Source organism: Mustela nivalis, assembly GCF_964662115.1.
Source record: "Mustela nivalis genome assembly, chromosome: 11".
Classification (NCBI taxonomy): Eukaryota; Metazoa; Chordata; class Mammalia; order Carnivora; family Mustelidae; genus Mustela; species Mustela nivalis.
Window position 1 is genome coordinate 76,925,500 of NC_139030.1, and position 19,273 is coordinate 76,944,772.

At 44.2% G+C, this 19,273-nt stretch overlaps 1 protein-coding gene across 1 annotated transcript in view; it reads left to right on the forward strand.

Moving 5' to 3' along the window:
* The window catches only part of DNER (delta/notch like EGF repeat containing), a 311,380-nt gene that overhangs the window by 205,111 nt on the left and 86,996 nt on the right, over positions 1-19,273 (forward strand). The window lies entirely within an intron of this gene.

The window sequence follows — 19,273 nt, forward strand, 5'->3', positions numbered from 1 at the left end:
CTTAAGCTGTGGGCCCACCTCTCCTCTTTGTGCCTGGATGGCTCTTCCTCCTGCCTCCCTTTGACCTGGGTAACTACTCCCAGGTTTTTGTTTCAGTCCTCTGTGAAATGCCACCTGTCCTAGGGAAGCCTCACTAAGCGTTTCAAGCTAGGTTCCCTCCCTTTTCTCCTTTCATAACCGTGTGGTCCTTGCCTTGACAGCCTTCATCTGTTTTCAGTGTTCATTTACACGTGTGACCTTTTGATGACTGCCTGTCTTCTCCACCAGTGTTAACCTCATGGGAGTGAGGCCTGAATCAATCTAGCTCATCACTGTATCCCACAGGGTCTGACAAATCACGGGCGCTCAATCAAGGTGTTGATAAGGTGAATTAATGGAAGCATAGGGGCATGACCTCATGTTTAAAACCATTCCTCTAGTGATGGATATTTAAGATGTTTTCAATTTCTCTTTTATAAGTAATGTCAGAACAAATAAGGAACCTTCTATAAATGGTCTCAGTCGGGTGGGTAGGTGGAGCTTGTCACTGTTTGGACTGAAATGATTTCAGTTTGATATTTTACCCAAGTCTGTTCTTAAAGGGCATGTCTCCATTTTATGAAAGGAACTCATGTGCACTGAATCAGAAGGGTCATAAGGCAGGGTTGGTGACGTTCTCTCATCTTGTCCATAGCCTGCTTTTTTTATATATTTACTTAGCTCTTTTAATAATGTAACAATCACTGGTGAAATCAACTTCCAAACCAGAAGTTCAACCCTGTAACTAATCATATAGTCTCCTCACTAGCCCTTCCCTGACTTCCCCTTTCTATCTAGGGGTCCTGATCATTCTGAACCTTGAGTGGATTAGTCCTTTGTTTCCCTTTTTATGAAGTTTTAATATTTACAAATTTTTATAGAAAGAATTAGTTTTGCTTTAATTGTTTTCCATTTATAAAAACAGCACCATGTGTGAATGCTGTTATGGTGTTGTGCATGTAATTCTCTGGTGTTTAACGAGTTCATTCTTTTGGGCTGCTATGGAAAGTTTCATTCATCTATTTGCCCGTGGACAGGGAATGATGCACATCTGTGTACGTGTCTCCTGTCATGTACGTATTCACAACTGTTTCAGGTATCCACCTCAGAGCGGAATTGTTGGAACATAGGCTATGTAACTGATCACTTACAGGAGGTCACACCACACTCTTTTCCCAAGTGGTTGTGCTAATAAGTACTTGGACATGTGATGCATAATTGGTTTTGTGAATTCATATCCTTTTCAATGTTTTATAATGTCAGAAGTTTTAATTTTTGCTAATGGGATGGTATGAAAAGGTATCTCAGGGTGGTTTCTGTATTTTGTGGTTCACTAATGACACTGAGCCCCTCTTCATGTTTTTATTACCTGTGTGTGTCTTTCCTATGGAATGCTATCTTTCTATCTCTTGCTCCTGTGTCTGTGTCCTTGTTTGTTGGTAGAAGTCCTTTGTTTCTTTTTGATACTAACCATTTGTCAGCTGAATGAATTGCAAGTATTTTCTCCAAGTTTGTATGTAGTCTTTTCACTTTGCAGGGTCTTTGGATGTGCGGACATTCTTACTATGTTTTGCAAAGTTTACTTCTCTAGTTACTACATTTTTATCCCGTTTAAGAAAATATTTTTTTGCTTGAAAAGTTAAAAGACATTAATCTATATTTTCCACCCAGCATTTCAAAATTTGGTTTTTGCCAACCTTTAATTAAAATGAAATTTATTTTTGTATGTGTTGAGAAAGGGATCTGATTTCATCTTTTACTATAATTTTATTTTTCTTCTTCTTTGAAAGTACCCCATTTGCATCAATATGGAATATTATACCTTATACCTCCATATACCTTATGCCTTATACCTCCTTATACCTCCAACAGAAGTAGAAATAACTGGATGCCTAATACACTTTTAACGGACTCTCAGGCATTTCTTCACTGTCAAGGTTTAGCCATTGATTTGAAATGTTAAGATTTTTGCTTCTAGTGGGGAAAAGAACTTCACCTTTATCATTTAAGATGACTTAACATCTCCCACATCAATAGCACATCCTGGCTAGGTGGCGCATATGTGTATATAGGATATTCCTTGGGACTTCTAATAATACCAATAACAATAAAAAATACTTTGACTCTCAGTTGGCATCAGGGCCAGAGAGTTGTATTGCAAGAATATGAATTTTGATAATTCTACTTAGACTCAGAGATGGTTTGGTGATTGCCAGTAAACTCATCAAGAACCCAGGAGACAGCAGGCAAATTGATCTTGATTTACAAAGTGATCATCTTTTATTTCTTCTATTACAAGAACAAAGCTATCTGATAATACCACATTTGTAAATAATAGCAAATTATGGTTCTAATAAGCTATTTCTAATGGTTGTCCTATATCCTGAATATCACACATTTAAAACTTCCAATCTTTAGAAAAAAGGTATAGATACCTTTGTGCATTGGTCACAGTTTAAACAACTTTAAAAAATAATATACATAATCTGCACTGACATTTGATCACAGAGTTCCCTGAGGTACTTGAACAGCATGTGGTTTGCTTGGAGTTCGCCACTTGTGAGAAAATCCATCTATCCAGGAGTCCTTTCTCATTTCATAAAAGTGTAAAGCAGTCATAGAACCACAGTTTTCCTCAGTGTCTCCTGCTGTCCTTGAACCTGCAGTACTTGCCTTCTGTTTCCTGAGGTGGCCTTGCCTGGGCTGGGGTCTCTCCACCATCCAGCCTCTGTCAGGGTCTCCCCGACTCCCAGCAGCTTTCCTTCCTTGCCTTTCACAGAGCTGGGTCTGTGTGCTTCCCTTCCCCATGGCCTCCATTCATCCTCATGTTCTAGAACAGATCCTAATTCTGAGCTAGAAGAGATATAAGAAAGGTTACCCTGGTACCCTCGCTCTTTGCTCATCTAGTTTTGGACTTTGCCCAGCTGTTCTCTTAAGCAGGGCTCTACCGTCTCCATTCTCCTTCCCTGTGGGACAAGCCCCACCCCCTTCTAGCGTCTAGCTCCGCCTCTCAATAAGCTGCTCACTGCAATCAGTACATGCTTGGCCAAGAATATTTAGGGTAACACTTGACTGTACTGGAATAATATGTCAATCACCAAACCTCAGTGGCTCCCAAGAAAAAGTTATTTCCTGTCATATCATAGTCTGAGGAAGGATATGCATGACACTGGAAGCTCTGAGACCTCTCTAAGAGACCACATGCAGGGACAGAAGCAAGGTGCTAGAAGTTGCAGACACTCTGAAGGTGCTAGAAGTTGCAGACACTCTGAAGGATGGCATCGTATTTGAAATCGTTGTAGCCACTTGGTTTTCAGGTGACAAGAAGCCGTGAACTCCCCAGGGACACTGGTTAGGCGTGATGAGGTGAACAGGTTGGGGCCACCCGTGAGACTTAATAAAGACAAGTTTAGTGGCAAACGAATGTGAGGGACAGAGTCAGAAGGGTCTCTTATTTTTAAAATTACAGCATAGTATTTAAGAGCACAGGTTCTGGAGACAGAGCGCCCAGATCTCAATCCCAACCAACCAGACCTTGAACATGGGCTGTTTCTCCTGTTTGTTTCCCATCCAGCTCCAGCGTCATACTGTTTGGTCCAGAAAAAGCTTCCTGGACAGCCTGCTTTGTTGCCTGAGGTTCCGTGAGTCCCACGTGCTAGAGTCAGCCTCGTGGTCTAGACCCTGACCCATCTGCCCTGTGGTGTAGACACTGCCTGTCCCCACTTGACCACAGCCTCTAGAACCAGCAGTTTTCACGCTGCTATGTCCTTCCTGTTTTCTAGTCCAGCTCCTCGAGTGAGTTACACAACCTCTCTGGGCCTGCTTCTTTGCTTCTGCAAGATTCCAGCAGCCCTCATCGTGAATTAGGAATGTCATGTGAGAACCAAGCGCCTGGTCTGTTTCTCACCCATCTCCAGTATCTAGCCCAGTGCCTGGCACATAGTAGGTGCTCAGTAAATGTCTGCTGACTAATAAAAGAATGAGCAGAGGGAGAAGAAATTTTAACAAGGTGCACAGATGTGTACCCTTCAGCACTCGGCCTCTCCTCTCTGGGCTCCTCCCTGTAGCACACATTGTGTGTTTTTACCTCCCACATCACACTTGGCTGGTTGAGGGCAGCAACTGTTACATTCTATTCCTTTTTACTTCTCTGCCCCTGTCAGTGCCCAGCCCTGGGCCTCCCACAGTCATAGACACAGAATACATGATTACATTGAAATGTAGTTTCTTTAATCAGGATTCAGTTTATAAAAGCCTTCTAATGTTGAGAATATAGTTTTTCCTCAAAGGAGCTATTACTTTTTCTGAAAAGAGCTGTGATACATCTTCAAAACTGTCATTGCCAAAATGTTATTAGCATCAAGCAAAGCATTTTTCACCTTCAGAGCACTTCACTGTTCCAACTTATTGGTGATTTCAGCCCATTATAAAAAAAAAAAACAAAACAAAAACCCAAATTTGTCATTTCTGAGGCACAGAGAGCATAGCGTGTGTTTCCGTCTCAGCTCTACCCTTAAACACTGAGTGTTGCTCAGGGATGTGGCCAGATCCCTCTGAACAGTGAGTTAGCAGCGGGTCACCTCCTCCTGGAGTCACCTCCTCCTGGAGTCACCTCCTCCTGGGGACACATCCTGAGTAGGCTAGGCTGTCCCTGCTCACTCCCAGCCTTACTCACCTCAGGAAGTCCACGTGTGAGCAGGCGAATGTGTTTTTTTGGCTAGTGGCTTAGTTCAGAAGTTCAGAGTGGAAGGTCCTATTCAGACATTTCACATAAGGTGAATTATTCAATATGTGGCCTTTTGTGTCTGGCTTTTTTCACGTGGCGTCACATTTTCAAGGTTCCTCCATGTTGTAGTGCGTCACCAGGGCTTTGTGGCTTTTTATGGCTGAGTAACATCCCATTGTGTGGAGACACCATCTTGTTCATTTGTTTGTCCACTGAGGCACAGTTGGGTTGTTCCCACCTTTGGGCTGCTGTGGACAGCACGTCTGTGAACCCCGCCCTGGGTATGCTCGCCTTTCTCCTCCTCCTCCTCCTCCTCCCCGGCCGCATGCTTCCAGCCTCTCCCGTCTTCCTCGGTCTCTCTGCCGTCCTCCGTCTTCCCCTTCATCCCTGGCTTCTCATCAGCAGGGATTCCAAGGTCTTGTCTTTTTTTTTTTTTTTTAAGATTTTATTTCTTTATTTGACAGACAGAGATCACAAGTAGGCTGAGAGTCAGGCAGAGAGAGAGGGGGTAAAGCAGGCTCCCCACTGAGCAGTGAGCCTGATGCGGGACTCGATCCCAGGACCCTGAGATCATGACCTGAGCGGAAGGCAGCGGCTTAACCCCCTGAGCCACCCAGGCGCCCCTCCAAGGTCTCATCTTAAATCAAGTCCCTAATAAACAAAAATTTAGTAAGTCCTTGCCGCTGCCTCCGTACGGGGGTCTCCCCCTCCCCCTCCTTCTCGCCTGCCCCTGTCCCCCTCCCTCGTCTTCTCATCACTGCCACACACTGGTTTTGCTCCAGACTGGGATTTCCTTCCCATTTACTTACACTTCCCTTCTCTGTGTATCGTGGAACTTCTCCGAGGTCACTGGTGGTGTCCTTCCCACCAATTTCCAAGTCTTTCTTTGTCCTTGTCTCTTCGAAGCTCTTCCCGCCTGGCTTACAGAACACTGCATGTTGTCTGCTCTCCTCAGGCTAGCCCGGCCCTCCTCCTCTCTTTGCTGTCCCTCTTCTCTCTCAGGAACTCCTCCTCGTTTACCCTGTCCTGCTGCCTCCCTCTGCCTTGACAGCAGTCACTCGTGCTGAGCTGTCACCTCTCAGTGTCTGGGTTTCAGATCCTTGCTTCCCTCCTGTCACCTCAGTTCCAGCACTTTCATGGACTTGGCCCTGATGCCCTGCTAATGCCTCAGCCCATCCACAGATGCAACAGGGTCCTCCTCCCTCGGCCTCCCACACATACCTTCAAGCCTGACTTCTTTCGAGGGTTCTGGTTTCTATCCGCCTTCCTATCACCACCCTTGATGCTCAGGCTGGGAGCTCAGGCTGGGAGCTCAGGCCTCACGACCCACTCCCTCATCTTATTTATCTCTGGACGGTCCCCAGGTTTGCTCTCTTGAGGGTGATTTCCCATGTGCCCCAACTCTCCCCCATGCCTCCGCCGGTCCCCAGTCTGGGCTGTTGTCACCTGCTGCTGGAGTGACTGTGATAAGCCTGCCCACCCTCTCCATGGTCCGCCTCGCTTCCAGCGGTGGCGCTGCATTCCAGAAGCCCCGGGCTGGCGATGCTGAGCAGGACTGAGAGGTCAGAAGGCCCGAGTGCCCAGCCTGCTCCCCCACTCCTCATTCTCCCTGGGACTTCAGGGCAATGACGCCTTGAGGCTGAGGTTTCAGAAACGTGACTGGCCCAAATGCCCGCTGCTGTTCCTGGATATAAGCCAGGAATGGAGGCCCTACGCGGTGCGCAGCCACTGCTTCCCCTGCAGGTGGTTTGGCCTTAGCTCCTCTGCACTGTCCCTGTCTGGTGAACCAGCGTGGATCCCGTGGGACCCTCAAAGCATCCTTTTCCATTCTGCTAAGACTTACACCCTGCCCACCCTTCCTGCCTCCGGGCTAGCCTTGCTTGGCTCTCGGTGTTTTCTTTCTTTCTTTCTTTTTTCTTTTTTAAAATATTTTATTTATTTATTTGACAGACAGATCACAAGTAGGCAGAGAGGCAGGCAGAGAGAGAGGGAAGCGGGCTCCCTGCTGAGCAGAGAGCCCGATGTGGGGCTCGATCCCAGGACCCTGGGATCATGACCCGACCTGAAGGCAGAGGCTTTACCCCACTGAGCCACCCAGGTGCACTGGATCTCAGTGCTTTCAAACAAGCCTCATGAAAAGGAAATAAAACATACACGAGAAGTAAAGAAATGTGGGGGTTGGATCTATGGTCCTGGGTTTGATTCCAGGCTGAGCTGCTCACTGACACTACCTTGTTCCCTTGAGCCCCAAGTTCTTCCACCTGTGAAATGGAACAAGTCTCGGCCTTGTAGGAGTTAAAGAGAACATACCCATATGCACATACAGTACAAACACACAGACACACAGACACACAGACACACAGACACAGACACACACACACACACACAGAGGCCCAGAATGGGGGATTCACTCACAAAGGACACCTTTTGCAACCTGCAAATGCTAGTAAGAGTTGGGAGGGACGGGCACTGCCATTCTCACTCTCTCCCTAGACGCTGTGCCCACGCTCCCCATGTCCCTCTGGAGTCCCCCATTTTTGTCTCCACCACAGCACCTATGCTGAAGAAGAAGGGAGGAGAGTAAAGCTCTCCCCCCAGATTGAAGCGAATGAGGACAGGAGGTGACCAGCCTGTGACACCCCTTCCCCACGTCTGCCCTCTGTTCAGAAACCTTCAAAGATGCCCCATTGGGAACCCCAGCTCCTCGGTGTGTGGATTGGAAACCCCAGCCCCGTCTTCGTCCCCTACCCCTAGTCAGTGCATCTGAATGGGTCTGATTTGGCACTGTGTCCCTGCTTTAGCCCACCCCATGTGTTTGTTTCCTAGGAACGCGTCTTCGCTCCTTTTCCGGAGTGGGAGCTCCCTGCAGACAGGGGCTGCATCTAAGTATCTTTTAGTCCCTCTGACTGTGAATTTTTCACTCACGCAAAATGCTTTTTTTTTTTTTTTTTAATTTTATTTATTTGACAGACAGAGATCACAAGTAGACAGAGAGGCACGCAGAGAGAGAGAGAGAGAAGCAGGCTCCCTCCTGAGCAGAGAGCCCAATGCGGGGCTCGATCCCAGGACTCTGGGATCATGACCTGAGCCGAAGGCAGAGGCTTTAACCCACTGAGCCACCCAGGCACACCACAAAATGCTTTCTTGAGGAAGGAATACCTTCTCTATAGTTTGGCTTATTATACAAACTTAGAATTTAATTGATAAATGTCTTTAAGTCAGTCCCTTAACTGGTAGGTCTCCTGGAATAAATTCTGAATTTAATGTTTTCTCCCTTTTGGTTTCAGTTTCTCTTGGGGGGTCGTCAGAACATATTTAAAGGAAGGAACTTTTTTTTTTTTTAAAGATTGTTTTATTTATTAGAGAGAGAGAGAGAGAGAGAGAAAGTGTGAGCATGAGTCGGGTGGGGCAGGGAGGGAGAAGGAGACTCCCCGCTGACTGGGGAGCCAGACCTGGGACTTGATCCAGGACCCCAGGATCATGACCTGCAGATGCTTAATGACTAAGCTACCCTGGTGCCCTTAAAGAAAGGAACTTTTGAGAAATATCTCCCCCTTTGTAATCACCAGATTAGGATCTGTTGGTGTCACACGTCGCTTGGCCTATATCAATCTTATGATTTCTTATTTGGGTTCTAGGAAAATGGAATGAAAGAGATTATTTTAGAAATAGCCATGCATGGTGCTTACATAGTCATTAATTACTTTATAATGAGAGCCTCCAGAGTCCCTGGCTCTATGCTAGGGGCTGGGGGGAAAAAATCAGCAATACCTGCTCTTAAATACTAGGAAAGCCGATCCAGAAACAACGCAGTGACAGGCACAGTCATTCAGCCTGGGGGCTCCCAATCACAAAAAGAAAAAAAACCCATGGCAACAGTATAGTCGGGAAAGGCTTTTTAAGAGAATATTTGACTTTCACTTTTTGATCTTCTTCTTTTGTAATCTGTGTCATATGTACAACTCTTAAATGGATAATATTAACATTTGATATTTTAAAAAGCTGCTGTTACTTTTCCAGATCAGTAGTTCTCAGCCTTTAGCATGTACCTTGTGTCAGAATCACCTGGAAGCCTTCTGAAAACTCAGATTGCAGCCTGTACTCCTCCCTACCCACTCCCAGGGGTCTTTGACTCTGCAGGTCTGGGATGATGCTTGTGCATGGACCACACTTGGAGCACTGCTGATCTAAGCTGCCTGATAAAAACCAAGAGATCCAAAAATATTGGCATATGGTTTGGCAGAGTTAAAATCCGTAAATTTTCCATTCATTCAAAAATATTGAACCATCTGCGATGTACCAGGCATGATGCAAGACTATGCAATTGATAGAAATGGCTCCTGCTTCTTGGGGAGGGTCTCACTGGGTCATGACAATTGTCCTGGAGGTCGGGTATTGTCAATTCTCCATATTTCACCCAGGGGGGACGTGAAGGTCAAAGTCAGTCCTTGATGTGCTATTCAGCAGATCTTTTATTGCCCTCCGGGACTTCTGACTCTCCTTTCCACTGTGCCTCTGGCCTATGTGCTTATTAGATGTGGTTACTTTCTCACCTTGAGATGAATTTTCTTAATTTTGCAGAATGTCCACATCCTTCCATGTTTTCCTATTGCACATTCCAATTTTAATTATATTTTATTGATTGCCTTTCACAGATGGGCCTCCTCTGTCTTCCTTTCTTTGCCTTTGGTTTTTAAATCATGTTTGCATTTGTTCGGGTGTGTTTGTTTTTCCCCTGCCAGCAGATCTTACTTTTTTCCTGTTAAATAATTCCTGCCTTCTGACTTTGAAATTGGATGCCTCCCAGATTGAATGTCTAGATGGCCCACAGATTCCTGCTATTTATTTCCTGCTTCAGTGTGCTAATATTAGGCACTCCCTCTCTGCGGCAGGGGCTGAAGTCCCAGCCCAGCTGCTCTGATCCCCCCAGGGCACGAGCTGAGGCTGGTGGGTTCTCGCTGGAGCATTAGGCTTTCAGTACAAATCTAACAGCTTTGCCTTGCTGCACAGCTGGGCTATTAAAAGACCAGGGATGATAAAAATAGTTCCCACCACCATTCCCACCTTGGAAGCTTTCAGGACAGCTCTCCAAAGAAACAATTAGATTCTATCTCAGGGAGTCAGAGCCACACAGAGGTATATTTTTATTTCAGCAGAGGAATCATGAAGTAAACATCATGTTCAAAAACAGTTGCAGGGGGAGGGAGGAGGTTTAGAAAAACATCTGATTGATTGCCTTACTTTTTAAATAGCCTGATTCATTTGGCCAACGATGCTTCCTTGTAATCTATCAGTGAACTCTAGAAGGCTTTCCTTCATTTCAAGAGTACAGTCAGCATAGACTGTGATTTGGGGGTGCTGAGGGGTGCAGGGTTTGGGTTATGTTGCTGGCAATCAAAAGACACTGGCAGGATGTGGTTTTTTCCAAACCATCTGGATATTCACAGGAAAACTTAACCAATTTTTCTCTGTACACCAATAAATTTTAAATTATATTTTCTACTTAAATCCGAAATAGTATAAAATTAAATGCTGCAAGTGTACATTAGACCAAATGTGATCTGGGAATGCATCCACTGAATGGATTATCGGGTTCAATGTGTTTCCTTAAAGGTGCCTGGTCGTCTTTGCCATCTGCCAGCCTTCACTCGTACACGCAATTGATTTCACCCGACATCGTTTCTCACGGTTAGGTGCCTTAAAAGCACTAAGCTTCCATTTAGAGTTTAGAGCTTTGCCAATCGTCCCATATGTCCTTGAAAGGCATCCTTATTACATATCCCAAGGCGTAACTTTCTTCTATCTTCTTTGTTGAAGTAGAATGTTCTCCAAAGAGATAGTAAAACTTCTGTGGTTCCCTAAAAGGAGAGATCAGTATTTCCGGTAATCGCCTGTTCATGAACCAATTATTTTATTTATTCATTGAATGTCACAATTATTCATTCCTCAGTAATGAAGCTTTCAGACTGAAGTAGTTTATTTTAAAATGGTCTTGAACTCGTTAGAGGTTATAAATATTCCTAGCGATTCTGATTTTTTTTAAAGATTTTATTTATTTATTTGACAGACAGAAATCACAAGTAGGTAGAGAGGCAGGCAGAGAGAGAGGAAGGGAAGCAGTACCCACCCAGCAAAGAACCCGATGTGGGGCTCGATCCCAGGACTCTGGGATCATGACCCGAGCTGAAGGCAGAGGCTTTAATCCACTGAGCCACCCAGGTGCCCCATGATTCTGATTTTTTAAAAACGTGCTGAAGGTTCTGTTTCCCTGCTTTGAAAGGATTGGTTTCTGTTTAAGGGAAGATAAGAAGCGTTAGGATGAAAACAAGTGTTTTTGGTCTTAAAAGACCAAGGTCTCATTGACTTAAACTAGGGTTTCTCCCCCCTGGCAAGATGAATAATTAGGGCTGGATCATACTTTGTTGTAGGGGACTATCCCATGTGTTGTAGATGTCAGTAGTTCCATAGATGTGACAGTGGACAATGTCTCCAGACATTACCAAATGTGATGGGAGACTCACCCTGGTGGAGAACCACTGATGTAGGGGATTAAATCCTGCCAGGGGCTGTGGCAGGGGCAAGAAACCTGTTTTAGGTCTGTTGATTTGCCGTGTCACAGGCACCTGTTGAAGGCGCTGAACATTTCCTGGAGAAGCAAGACTGAAGTTCAGAAGAGGATCGCTGTAACTTTCCATCCATCCCAGTCTGGCCAACAGTGGGGCAGGGGGACAGGCACTTTAGCAGAGCCATTGTTCCATTGTGCTATCTCCCAAATTGGAAGTACTCATTGTAGAACGCAAGGTGATTTTATTTATTTATTTAAATTTTTAAAAATTTATTATATTCCATTAGCCAACATATTGTACATCATTTGTTTTTGATGTAGTGTTCAACGATTCATTAGTTGCCTGTAACACCCAGTGCTAATCACAAGACGTACCCTCCTTAGCACTTTTTCAAACTCAACACCCAAAAAACAAATAATCCAGTCCAGAAATGGGCAGAAGACATGAACTGACACTTCTCCAAAGAAGACATACAAATGGCCAACAGACATGTGAAACAATGTTCAATATCACTAGCCATCAGGGAAATACAGATCAAAACCACAACAAGATACAACCTCATACAAGTTAGAATGGCAAAAATTAACGAGACATCAAACAACAGAGGATGGCGAGGATATGGAGAAAGGGGAACACTCTTACTCTGTTGGTGGGAATGTAAGCTAGTGCAGCCACTCTGGAAAACAGCATGGGGGTTCTTCAAGAGGTTAAAAATAGAGCTACCCTACAAAGTGATTTTAGATAGCACATTTTTGTGAGAATACATGTTTATTTTAATAGCTATATATTTATTTCAATGTGCATTAGGGAAAAAAGTAACCAGCATGTTTTACCCAAGCTGTTCTGGTATTATTACACAAGGAAAGGCTAACATTAACTTGCAAGGTATAGTTGATTTGAGGTCAAAAGCTTTAAGCAAGTTGATTCTTTTGTGTTAGGAAATGTTTAAGTGTTGGGGATTCAGAGATTAATAGGACAAAGTCCCGATTCCTAGGGAATTTGTTCTCAAAGGGAAGCCAAGCAAGGAAAGCATTTCAGGTAATAACTATAATGTACGGGAGCCTGAAGGAACTCTGTGGGGGGGCACAGGAGACTCTAGGACAAAGTCCTGTTCCCATGGCTCACCTTCTACTGGAGAGGTAACAAGTCTATGTCAAGCAGAGGTAAGCACTAGATGAAGAGGAAAGAAGGACTTGAGTTCTGAGGTCTGAGCAGGTGATTTCTGGGCAGAGACCCAAATGATGGGAGGGGTGGCCATGGAAGGGCATAGAGTCAGAGGGAACATACCATGCAAGGTGATGCTGGGACTCCCTGTTTGCTTGTTTGTTTTTTTAAAGATTTTATTATTTATTTGACAAGCAGAGATCACAAGTAGGCAGAAAGGCAGGCAAAGAGAGAGAAGGAAGCAGGCTCCTCGATGAGCAGGGAACCCGACGTGGGGCTCAATCCCAGGACCCTGGGATCATGACCTGAGCCGAAGGCAGAGGCTTTAACCCATTGAGCCACCCAGGACTCCCAGTTTTTGATCGTCTAGAGTGGCTTTCAGGCACAGGGAAGACTATCTGAAATTATCTTTTGTGTTTGTTCCCTTGCAAGAATTAAATAAACATAAATTATAGTGATTCTCAAGCTCCCTGAAACATCTCAACGTGTATTGATTGGCTTACCCTGATCTTTCAATTAAATTCACCCATCAAAAATCGGTTATTCAGTTATTCAGCTGAATGTTGTAATTGGAATCAGGAAGTCTGACAGCCTCTCTTACGCATCCCAGGGTCCTAGTCATGGCATGTTCTCTGCACACCTGTACACGCAGATTAGCCAAACCAAACACCGAGGGCTGACAACGGGGCTGGATCTCTGACATCGTCACCATCTGTGTGTGTGGCTCTACCTCTTTCTGGGCTACAAGACTCAGACCATGAAGGGTGGAGCTGCATGAGCCTCGGCTCATTGCAGTTCCTGACCCAGATGAATTAGAGCTTGCACTCAGGGGACCAAAGTTGTTTCTGGTAATAAGATTGTTGGCTGTCTCCCCACGCCTGGGCATCCAGGGCAAATCTCAGGTCGGTCAGGAACACTCTAGGGCCACCCTCCGCCTTTATTGCCTCCAGTGGCACTAAACGGCAGCCTATACTCTCCAAATGGGGTTGATTTCACAGAGCACGATCATCGGGGTTCAAGAGACAACATAGCCTGTTTTTATTTTTATTTATTTTTAAAAGATTTTATTTGTTTATTTGGAGAGGGACACGCGCAGGGCAGGGAGGGGCAGAGGGAGAGAAAAAAGCAAACTCCCCGCTGAGCAGGGAGTCTGATGCAGGCTCGATCCCAGGACCCTGAGGTCAGGACCTGAGCTGAAGGCGGGCGCTTACCTGGCTGAGCCACCTAGGCGCCCTGTTTTGATTTCATTTGTCATCCCCCTTGAGTTTGTAGCGGACTTCCCTCCCTGTGTAGCTGGAGTTCAGGTCTCCCTGCTGAGGGCAGGAGACTTGAGTGCATAGTCTGCTCCTTCCTGTAGGTCAGTTTTAACTCTCTCACCTTCACTTCCTGCTTTTGCAGATGAAAGCGCATGGCATCTCCTGTGGGCCCCCCTCTCCTCGCTCAATTTGTTGCTAATTTTCTTCCGAGCTTCTCATTACATGAGTTTCAAGTTCAAGTTCGTGCCACGCTTTTCTTTCGAGGGCTGGACCACAACTGCTCTGGTGCACCGTCTCCCTCTTCCATCTTCGTGTGGTCCTGAGGCCACAGCATGAAGACACCAGCTAAGACTGTGAGAAGGAGCTTGGTGATTGAGGTGCCGAAGGCCCCGCCCCGGGCGGCTTGCAGGGCAATGGTGGATGCGAAGAGCAGGTGGGGCTGCAGGGGGCAGGGCCAGATCACGTGGTGCCTTTAAGCCCTGGAATCAAGTTTTCCGGTTTTGGGCCACGTCCTTTATAAAGCCCGCGGGTCTTTAAGTACAAGAGCAATAGGATCTAAGTTACGGCTTGAAAAGCTCTCTCTGGCTGCTCCCTGGTGGATTGTGGGATGGGTTGGAGGGAAGCTGGAGTAGGGTTGAGGAGGCGGGCTCAGGGAAGCCTGGCTTAAGTCCTGATGAGGGGCAGCGATGCCTGGAACCAGACAAGGTGGAAGCCTCCCTCAGTTGTGACACTAATTTGGAAGGGGATCCGTGAATGCTTAGGATTTCGCTAAGAAGGAGCTGTGTCCCTAGTTCCCGGGAAAGAAATGAAGACAGTTGCCGATTCTTGCCTTGGTAGTTTATTACAAACTTTTGTCTTTCAGGGACCTGAGGGTGTTTGTCTCTGTTGTGGACTTTTAGGAATGTCTAACTGGCATTCATGCCTTTCCCGCATAGTTCTGGGCCTTTACATGGGTTTTTCTTTGTGCCTTGACAACATTCCCCCCCGGGAACTTAAAGCATCGATCTTTAAGCCCTGAAATATCCATTTTGTGTGTGTGTGTGTGTGTGTGTGTGTGTGTTAGAGCAAATTCTCCATAGAGAAGAGAGAACCCAGGCAAAGCCTTAATGGTCTTATAAAATTTAAATTTCCTACCATTTACTCAGTTAGTTTTGACACCTCAGTTGTGGTATCAAAGAAAAACACAGACACAGGAAAAGTCATTTGTGTATGCCTTAGATAGGCAGTTCAGAGTGTTATATAGAGATTAATATGAGGGATTTGTCTGACAACTGTAGGTAAATTTCTGCTCTCTGAGGGTCTAAGAAATGACTCAGTGGTGTTTAAGGTTCCCTTAAACCATTTATAGGACACTCATTGTTCCCTGTCCTCTACCTGTCCTTTCCCAGCTCTGGCTTCAGTTGCCCTGTAGGATCAATGCAGTCAATCATGGTACCCTTGGACCTTCCAACTAGCACCAGCGTTGAGGCCACAGTAATACCTGGCCAGGTGTGGACAAGTGTGAGGTCCTGATTTACAGCCCAGCAGACCCATGGGCTGGTTATTGCCTATAGCCGGCCAACTGGTCACCTACCGCTAAGGATGCTTGTAATCCTGTAATCTCGGCCTTGCCTCCCTCTCCTGTTCTTGCCTCACTCCTTTGTTGCTTTTCATTTTCGTTTATACTGGACCCAGAGACATTAAAATACACATGTGTTAAAGGTCTAGTTAGTTACACACAGTCTTTTTCTTTGTATTTCCATGTTTTCCATATTTAAAAAAATATTTAATAGAACACTTAAAGCTCACGAACCAAAAGCAATGATATAGTGACTGGTCTCCGACCTGGGTTCCTTGTTGGAGCCCACTGCTGGCGTTTGACTAACAACTGTCTGGTACTGAATCATATCAGGGAGTGAAGACTTTTTAGACTCTCCACCACTAAGGACCAGTGGGACCCCCCAAACCATTTATGACAATCCCAAACACCCCACACACTATAAGTGTGGATTGGCCTCTGGGGTTGAAATTTTACTAAACTTGCATATGTAAATATTGGAGCACTTAACAGCACTTAAGGTTCACCTTGCTTATAGTTTTAATTTATTAGCTCTATTAGATAATAGTGAATTAAATTCATGGGAAGATTTTTGCGTTATTTGACAACAGTGGCTCTTAAAAGGAAATTGTTGAAATTACTAAATATCATTTGAAGTGTTTAATTAAATTTATAAATTTATAAATTAAATTTATAAATGGGACCAAGCATTGTTAAAAGTGTTCTTTAACAAACAAAAAAAACCCCCCAAAATAAAAAACCAGCTCCGTGTTGATGGCTTGACAGGTAAAATGAAATTTGCTTGGAGATGCCCCAGCGGGGAAAGTATAAAAATATGAGGGAACTAGATGAAATTAAATGGACAGAATGTTAATAATTGTTGAAGTTAGGTGGTAGATAAGTGAGGGTTATATAGTAGTCTTTCTATGTTTAAGTATGTTTAAAATTCTTAAGTCAAAAGTTCAAAATACAGGGATTTGTTTGTATTTTCTCTCAAGAACTTGGGAGCTCACAGAATCCTGAATTCTGGTCATGTTCTTCTGTCTGGTAGAGACACATACACCCCTTACAGATGAAACCTAATTTGGCTTCTGGCTATTTTTCATGCTTTTGTGTGATTCTGTGGTCACAGTTTTAATTTTTTCCTGAGGGCAGGATTCATGACTCTGTGTCTTGTGGGCACACCTGCCTCTAGGAAGCCATCATTTGTAATTGTTCACACACACACACACACACACACACACACAATACATGGTAAACCCAAGAATAACCGTGGTGTTTACTTTACATTTGCCTCTGTGTCTGTCTATATCAACATTTTCTGTTATTTCCCCTTCATGTTAGACACATGTTTGTTGAGGACGTGATGCATGTTGCCTCAGGCATGATGATCCATTGACATGTTTGGGCTCAGGAGTTTGACTCCATGTGTGGCTTTGTGAAAATCAAGTTTCTAGTCCTCAGTTTCCTCATTTGTAAAATGGACGTGATTATGATACTAATTTCAGAGTTTGCAGTGAAGAGGGGTTAATGTATAGAAAAAGAAGGAAGTGTTCTACTAAAAACCAGCTACTATATTTAGTCAGAAAGTTATTTGTAACACTCTTTTCTTTAAAAGATTTTACTTATTTATTTGACAGAGAGAGATTGAGAGAACAAGTGGGAGGAGGGACAGTGGGAGAGGCAAGGCTCTCCACAGAGCAGGAAGCCCAGTGTGGACTTGATCTTAGGGCCCTGGGATCATGACCTGAGCTGAAAAGGCAGATGCTTAATGGACTAAACCCAAGCACCCTGTAGCACTCTTAAAAAGAGTTTGCTCTCCCTCATTCTGAGTTTAGAGCTGCCATCTGAAGACATATTAACATAATATAATCCTATTAAGATATTCTGTCCTGCAATTAAAAAATAAAAATTTAAGTATTTATTTTAGAGAGCCAGATTGGGGGAGAGGCAGACAAAGAGGGAGAGACAATCTCGAGCAGACTCCCTGCAGGGCACGGAGCCTGATGTAGGGTTTGATCTCTGATATCATGACCTGAGCTGAAATCAAGTCAGATGGTCAACCGACTGAGCCACCCAGGTGCCCTTCTGTTCTGCAATTTTTAAAAAAGATTTTATTTATTTATTTGACAGGCAGAGATCACAAGTAGGCAGAGAGGCAGGCAGAGAGAGAGAGGAGGAAGCAGGCTCCCTACTGAGCAGAGAGCCCGATATGGGGCTTGATCCCAGGACCCTGGGATCATGACCTGAGCCAAAAGCGGAGGCTTTAATCCACTGAGCCACCCAGATGCCCCTGTTCTGCAATTTTGAAGTAGCATTTTATCTTGGTGTTTGGATTTTTAGTTTATACAAATATTTTACTCATCTTATCATACTCACTAATTAGCTAGAATTTCCTGGACTGTTTTAAAGCATGGAAGGAAGAGTTGGGTTGCAAATAAATGCTTCCACATTGACAATCTGTAGTTCATTCTAGTTTGGCAGGTAATTGAAGCTCCAGCAAATCATCTCTCTTCTAATATCTTTGATTTATTTTAGCAAATCTCAGATTCAAGTGCTAATGACAGTCTTTGAAAACTAATAATTCAGAGAGATGAGTTTTTATGTACTTAATCTACATCCTAGGAAGGTATAAAATGTTACAGTATAATAATTGTGTAGAAAATACCTGTGCATAAAAATTTCTGGTAAGAGGGGTGCCTGGGTGGCTCAGTGGGTTAAGCCCTTGCCTTTGGCTCAGGTCATGATCCCAGGGTCCTGGGATCGAGTCCCACATAGGGCGCTCTGCTCAGCAGGGGACCTGTATCCCTCTCTCTCTGCCTCTCTGCCTACTTGTGATCTCTCTCTCTCTCTCTCTGTCAAATAAATAAAATCTTTAAAAAAAATTTGTGGTAAGAATTATCTCCAAATTACTAAGAGTTCTGTCACTCAAATAGGAGAACTAAGGGCAACTCCTCTTTGCACTTCACATCTTATTTTTTCCAGGTTTTCCTGCATAACCGTTTTCCACTTTCAGAGAAACATGTTGGCATATTGTTCTTTCAGACTTGCCTCTCTGGAGGGCTTTGTTTTCAAAGTTAATAAAGAATTCAGAATTTTTTTAAAAGCATTTTGATTGTGTTCTGATCAATGGAAGTCCTGATTTCCTCACCACACATGTGTGGTTATGTTACTATCCAATGAAATCACCACTGGAGTCTTGCTTCACAGAGAATTTAGTGAATTTGATGTGATTCAAATAAAATTAAGAATAATACATTAATGTGCTTAACGTTATAAGTGCCCCAATCTCTTTATCTTTATTATTTTATTTTATTTTTTTCAGTGTTCCAAGATTCATTGTTTATGTGTCAGACCCAGTGCTCCATGCAATCTGTGCTCTCCTTAATACCCACCACCGGCCTCACCCAACCCTCCACTCCCCTCCCCTCCAAAACCCTCAGTTTGTTTCTCAGAGTCTCATGATTTGTCTCCCTCTCTGATTTCCCCCATCTCACTTCTCCTCTTATTGATTTGTTCTATCACACCAACAATCTCTTTATCTTTAAAATGGGGGGATAGGGCATGACATTAACACAGAAGTGTTCTTCCAGCTGTAAAATGTACATTAACAAAATTTTAACACCTACCATTTTTTCTAATGCTAGGAAAATATGCTAGGAAAAATACCCATTTTTTACCTAAAAGATAGGTATTGGGATGACCTAAGGAAAGTGGCCTCCTTGGCTAGGCCAGCAGAACATTGTAGATTGTGTTTTGCCCTGTGTCAGGAAGAACCTGGGATCCCTCCATTTCTGAAGCTTCTGACTAGTATTTCAAAATAAAATGCAGAGCTAATGCTGAAGAAAAGTCTTTGCAATAAAGACTTTTGTAAAAGAAATTATTTTTGAACTGCAATTCTAAACGGTGATGATCGTTTCTTGTTGCGAAACCAGAGTAGATCAAGGAGGTTCCAGGGGATTCTTCAGCTCAAAACTGTGCTTTTGGTGGGTGGTTACCAGTGGGC